Source organism: Centruroides sculpturatus, unplaced genomic scaffold (assembly GCF_000671375.1).
Source record: "Centruroides sculpturatus isolate CEXI.00-Female unplaced genomic scaffold, Cexi_2.0 scaffold1045, whole genome shotgun sequence".
NCBI lineage: Eukaryota > Metazoa > Arthropoda > Arachnida > Scorpiones > Buthidae > Centruroides > Centruroides sculpturatus.
Genome location: NW_019385380.1, coordinates 76,695 through 83,347, shown reverse-complemented (window position 1 = coordinate 83,347; position 6,653 = coordinate 76,695). Strand labels below are relative to the sequence as shown.

General features: G+C 29.4%; 1 long non-coding RNA gene across 1 annotated transcript in view; it reads left to right on the top strand.

The window, feature by feature from the left end:
* The first annotated feature begins 200 nt into the window (after nt 1-200).
* The window catches only part of LOC111638344, a 51,180-nt gene continuing 44,727 nt past the window's right edge, over nt 201-6,653 (top strand). The window contains exon 1 of the long non-coding RNA XR_002758848.1: nt 201-703. This is a non-coding gene — a long non-coding RNA (uncharacterized LOC111638344). The remainder of the gene's footprint in view (nt 704-6,653) is intronic.

Below are 6,653 nucleotides of genomic sequence, written 5' to 3'. Positions count from 1 at the left end.
ATATTATTTTCATTAAATTAATAAGTTACATAACAAATAACATTTAACAATTTTTACTTTATTAATTAAAAATTGTGTGTCATTTTAATCCATACTAATTCACATATTAATTCATAAATTAATTCACAAAGTAACTTTAAAGATCTTTTTAGTTTTTAATCAGTTATCTGTCCTTCAAATGAATTATTTATCTGGATTTTATGATAGTCCTTTCCTACTAAAAGTGAGATATACATTTACAACCAAAAAAAATTTCTTCCTATTTGCCTTTATTTGATTATTTCTTTTTTTTTTATTCCATGACAAGTTCATATCCTCTTCCATCATTAATTTATGATCAATTTTTTACAATCTTATTTTTTGTATCTTTTTTTGTAATTTGTAAAATTTACATTCTTTCAAACAATACTTTATATTGTTTTCTTATATTTCATTTATGCAAGTCCATAATACTTCATTGATTTTCTCTATTGATTCAAATTCTAAGATTATTCTAACCTCACAACAATGATTGATACACAGTATGTTCTAAAACCTATGGACTTTGATAAATATTTGTGCTGATTACAAATTTGTTCATTTAATAATAGGGTTAAGAAGTTAATTAAAGAAGAATTGTTGAAATAATAATCCTAAAATAAAAAGTGAAAAATATTTTATGTAAACTACTAGAGTTCAAACATCAAACTGTCTTATGTGTATGGTATGTATATATACAAATAATTTGTTTATCAGTATGTTTTCATGTGAATGCATTCATATGCATGCATGTATGTTTGTGTGTGCATGCATGCATGCATGCGCATGTGCGTGCACACAAACTGTTAAATGTTAGCTATTAGAATACAATAATTTTAATATCTTATAAAACAAAATATATATGTACAAACACAACTTATTTTATCTGTCACTTGATTAATGTTCATTCTTTGTTAATCACTATGTCACTGAAGTGCATCAAGTGCTTGAGACCTCATACCGTATTAACAACAGCACATGCTTATATCTCATTAGGTCACAATATTATTATTCTCACTAGTGCACTACTTATTTTGTACTAGTTCTTCATCACTTTTAAGAGGTGAAGAACTATTGCAAAATGTAATAACCATGAATAAGTGCACAAGTGAAGAAGGCAAAACAGTTGACAACAATGCAAAACTATAGTCACAGTGAAACTAAAATTACACTATCAAAGTGTATTTAATGGTTTGACATACAGGATGAATCAAAGTAATACAAATGCTACTTTTACATAGAATTCTGAACATTGCTTATGTTAAGGCTAGGAATACACTGAAATAACAATATATCATTGACTATTTTAAAAATTAAACTTGAATGTGTTGGAACTTACATTTTATATGACTTGTTTTCTTTTACATTGTGTATCTATGTTGGAATTTATATATGATGTGTGTTTCTATAATTTTATATATATTATTTTCCAGAAATTTCCATTAGCTATTGTTTTGTTCATTCAACAAGTGCCCAGGGCTAACATCAGATAATCAAGGTTTTCTATATATGTATGTATTGTACATATGTATATATACCTATACACCATGTAAAGTGTAATACAAGCTAATTACAAGCTGAAACAATTTGACTGATGTAAATCATTTTTTCTATTTCTATTTTTCTTTTTTTTTGTTCTAAAGAAGCTTTGTAACAATGATAAAATTGTGTCTTTCCCTCACTCTCTTTCATAATATGATAGGGGACAAATTTCAATTGGAACACTAGAGAAAAATGTGTATTTTTTGATTCTACAGAAAAAGACAAGAAGCTTTTATTTTTATTCGTGTATTTATTTTATAACATGTTTATTAAAAGTTATGTACAGTTGAAGTTTTAAGTTGATTCAAACTTTTTACCAAATGTAACTGATGAGAATGCAATAATTACAGTATTTTTTGTTTATTTTATTAATTGTTTTCAAATTGTTGACTATTCATTGCTAAATATTTTTTCTTTTTACAAAACTCTGTCTAATTTGGAGGTCTCAGAACAAAATATTTGAATGTGAGGCCAAGTAATTAAATTCTGGATCAATAATTATGTGCCAATTTTGAATGATTTTATTCTATTACTTTTACCATGTGACCCTTTATGGTTTAACATAAATTCAATTTGAAATTTTATCTGTTAGTTAATTGTGTTTCTAAAAAGTGAAAATAACCAAGACTTTAAATGTAAGTTTCATTATATATTATATATAATATTTATAAATATTACATAGTAAATAAACATTCATTATGTATTAATAATACAGCACACTGAAAATATACCTTATACTTTTTCACAAACTGAGTTAGGGCAAAATGTATACTTTGCCCCATGATAATTAGTGTGGGGACAACTGCCCACTCTGCTCCCACCTCTAGTACTGTTAGTCTAACTCTATGCAATACTTTAGTTGTCACTGTAGCCAGACGTCACATTCTCTGTTTCAAGTCCCTTTTATAGTAAATGGTAAGAGCATCAATTTTTTTTTTGGACATATCTCCATAGAAAGTAATTGAGATGTGTGAGAGCAGGTGAATGAGGGGACCATGAAATGAATTCTCTATGAATTATCCATGTTATACCAATTACCTGGATTAATAGCATATACAGGTATACCTCGCCTTACGTCGGTAATTGGTTCCAGGAAAACGACTTAAGTCGAAAAACGACGTAAGTCGAATTTACTTGTCTCCGAATCTACTTGTCACTAGGCTAAACTATAAATTACTATTCCCAGTTCTGTATTTTATTTATTAATGCATTTTTAATAATATATGGTTAATAAGAATCTATTTTAAGCTTACAAACAAATAAATTTTAGTTTTTAATAGAGTACAGGAAAAAAGTAATCTAAATTCACGAATGCATGTACTGTACTGTAAATACAGTACATACTTGTAAATGTGTATATTTTAATATGATTTTATGTGCTTTAAACGCTTTTCTAGTGATATTACGACTTCAATATTTGTGGCGGACGGACGTAAAGTCGAATAAATTGACTTAAACTTGATTTTTATTTTTTCGTATACTTTTTTGACAAACGACGTATAATTGGGAACGACGTAAGTCGAGGTATACCTGTATGTATCTTGCTTAAACCATATTTCTATTTTCACATTTAGTGGTACATCTTTTATAGTTGGTTGCACAACCAGAGGGAACAACTGAATCAACTCAAAGCTTTAGTGTGTAACTTTAAATAGACACATGTTATAAAAACAATGTTCAAATGAAAGTTTCTTGTCTTTTTTTCATATAATCCAAAAATATACACTTTTATCAAGGATTCCATTTGAAAGTTGCCCCCATGATTTCCCTTTCATAGGGGGCTATGAAAGAGAGTGAGGACTGATACAATATTATTTTTACAAAGCTCTTTTGAAACCATAAAAAAAAAACAGTTTGCATCAGTTAAGTTGTTTTTTGAGTTATTAGCTTGTGTCTACATATATACTGGATGTCCCACTTTTACATGGGACATGCTGTTTATATCTGTGTATATTGTAAGTCATCAGGATATATTTAATAAAGTAATTAAAATCAAATAATAAAGCAATTTGATGACTGACTTATCATTTATTATTTACTAACATATTCTATAAATGTTAATTGTTCACTATTTAATGTAAATAAAATATAATGAACTCAAATTATATATAGGTACCCCTCATATAACATGGTAGTTACATTCCGAAAAAGTGCCATGTTATCTGAATCCATTCTATCTGAATTAAAGGACTAATGCAAAACATGGGATTACATTCCAGAAGTTAGCAAAAGTATACTATTCTTTTTTGTTACTAAGAGAAATATGTAATTGATAATTTATTTCCAATCAATAATTAACAATCACAATTAAAAGTGCTATGTTACATGTTAATATTAATTTTAGTTAAATGAGGGAATTTTCTTTTTAATAAAAATCATCAAAATAGATTTTCATGTTTTTTATTTTTATCATAAAAATTTTTTATGGATGATGAAACAAAAATGTTATTAATCAAAAATTTGTTCTAGCGGGTCATGTTTGTTCAGTCAAGTACTGAGATACCACCATAGTTTGTCATTTTATGAATGATTGCTTACCTACAGTTAAAAAAGTTTAATAGTACTTATCTAAAAATATTTAAATAAACTTTACTAAATACAAAGATTAATCTATAAAAAGAAAACAGAGTAACAGTCTTAAGGACTAAAGTCTGAAAGCAAAGACAACACCTGGTTGATAGGAAAGTTAGTACAATTTTTTTCTTCCTTGACCTATCAGTTTTTGTTAAAGTAAACCTGACAAAAGGCTCAAAACAAATTGAAAATTTCAATATTCTGAAATCTGTAGGCAAATTTGAGACAAAGCATGCCTACTTGAATAAAAAAAATCAAATAACAAAGTTTACACTAAAAAATTGTGAAATTCTGTATGGAGGATTTCCAAAACCATGTTAGAGTGAAAAAGGAAGTTGTGTATGGAGATATCTCCAAATTTTTGAACTGTGTTGTAGAAGTAGTGTTGTATGAGGGCTATCTGTATATTAAATCTAAGGCATAAGATAATCTAGCTAAGAGTCAGTTTATCTTATTTCTTTTGTTTTAATTATTGAATGCATATGCATTTTAGGAGTGATAACATTTGGTCATGTGTGATTATGGGAAGTTTGCACATAATCTGGAAATTAGCATTTTCTTTGTGTTTACTTCCATATTGTATTGAATCAAATAAATGATAAATTATTGATCCTGTACATTTTTTCCACATATTTTTTGAACTTATCAACTGGCAATGAGAAATAAGCTCCCTGTTGAAGATAATTAACTTATTTAGTTCAGGGTGTTAAAATATATGGAGTGGATCCACAGAATTATGTGGAATTAAAATAGGTTGAAAACAAAGTTTCCTGTATACGTTCGTCTAAATTTCTCCATATTTGCAAGAGATGGAAATGTTTGAAAAGTTTACAGATGTTTCTCTCTCCTGGTCTAATTGTAGGAATAATCCATATGGGTTATCATTGATCTCCTTTAAAAATTGCTGTATGTTTGGTTTTCTCTGCCACAAGATGAAAAAGAAAAGTTTCCTACTCCTCCTCCTCAGCACTAAAGCCCATGTAGGGCCTTAGCCTCTCTGACAATCGCAGCCCAATCTTGATGATCTTCTGCTTGTTTCCACCAATCACCTACCCCCAACTCACTCAAATCATCCTCACATCATCCAGCCATTGCTTCTGTGGTATTCCTCTACACCTCCTGCCACGTGGATTTCCTCTGTAGATCTTGACAATTCTATCAATCTAAAATGTTTAATGAACAATATTGTAAATTCATACACATTACACGAAACTCATTTAGATAGCTAGGTTTTCTCCTTGTTTGCTGTGGTCTGTCTCCACTTTCAGTTTGGGTACAAAATTTTATTTGATTCCTCCATTTCCTGTTCATTTGCAGCATCTTTTTCTCCTATTTCTGACTGTTGACTTGGTCATGTCTTGTTCCAGTTCCACATTTGTAATAGGGTCCTCACTTCAAACTTTAATTTGGATTTATAATTAAATAAATTTCTCCTATTTCTCTCCACTTGCTCACCACTGTCAAGCAATACTTTTTAAGATCTTGGTCTATTTCCTGCACCAATAACTTTTCCTCTTTCTCTATTTTTATTAATTTTTAGTATAAAAACATCATCATTTATTTTTATTGGTTTTAAATTTACAGTACTTGCCTTGTTAAGAAAAATAGCTCTTTATGTGGTAACAAGCCACAAATTTGTCTCCTGAACATTAATTCAGCTGGACAGCCAATATATGAGGCTCTTGGTGTATTTCTATACTCTAGAAGTGCTAATTCTGGACCTCTGCCATCATAAATTGCCTTTTGCAGAATTTTCTCTACTGTTCCTATACACCTCTCTATCATCCTATTGGATTGTGGGTACAGTGGGCTAAAGGTTTGGTGTTCAAAGCTCCATTCTTGGGCAAATTTTTTTTCATTTTGGAGGAAACAAGCTGTGTTCCATTATCTGAATAAACTAGTAACAGAATGCCATGCCTAGAAAATGCTGACTTGAGTACCTGAATAAATGCTTCTGTGGTGATACATTTTAACAGACCAATTTCTACATATTTAGGATAATAATAATAAATAATGATCTAAGTCAGGGGTGTCCAACCTGCGGCCCAAGGCAAGTTTTAATGCGGCCCATGTAAACATGTAAACAAAACCGACAAATGTTTTAATTTTTTTATTATTTATTTATTTCAACGGCGTAAACTCAAAAAGAAGTTTCACAAAGCCGTAAACCTTCATTTATATTTTATTTTTGAATGGAAAGGAAATATTTTCAAATATTTGGAGATGTGTGAATGAGGAAGGATTACTAAATAAAGCTGGAGTTATGACTCAAAGGATTATAGATCCAAATTTGGGAAAAGGAGGGAAAGGTGAGAAAGGACAAAAGATAAAAAGTAGTGAGAAAGGGTAAATAGATCTGTTATGCAAATATTGACCCTCAATTTTCCAACCTTTCTCACATCTTTATCTTTTGTCCTTTTTCTCCTTTCCACCTCATTTGGGCCTATAATCCTTTGAATCACAACTCCAGCTTTATTTAGTACAGTATTTCTTCCAACGTTGCAAGATTTGGCTACATT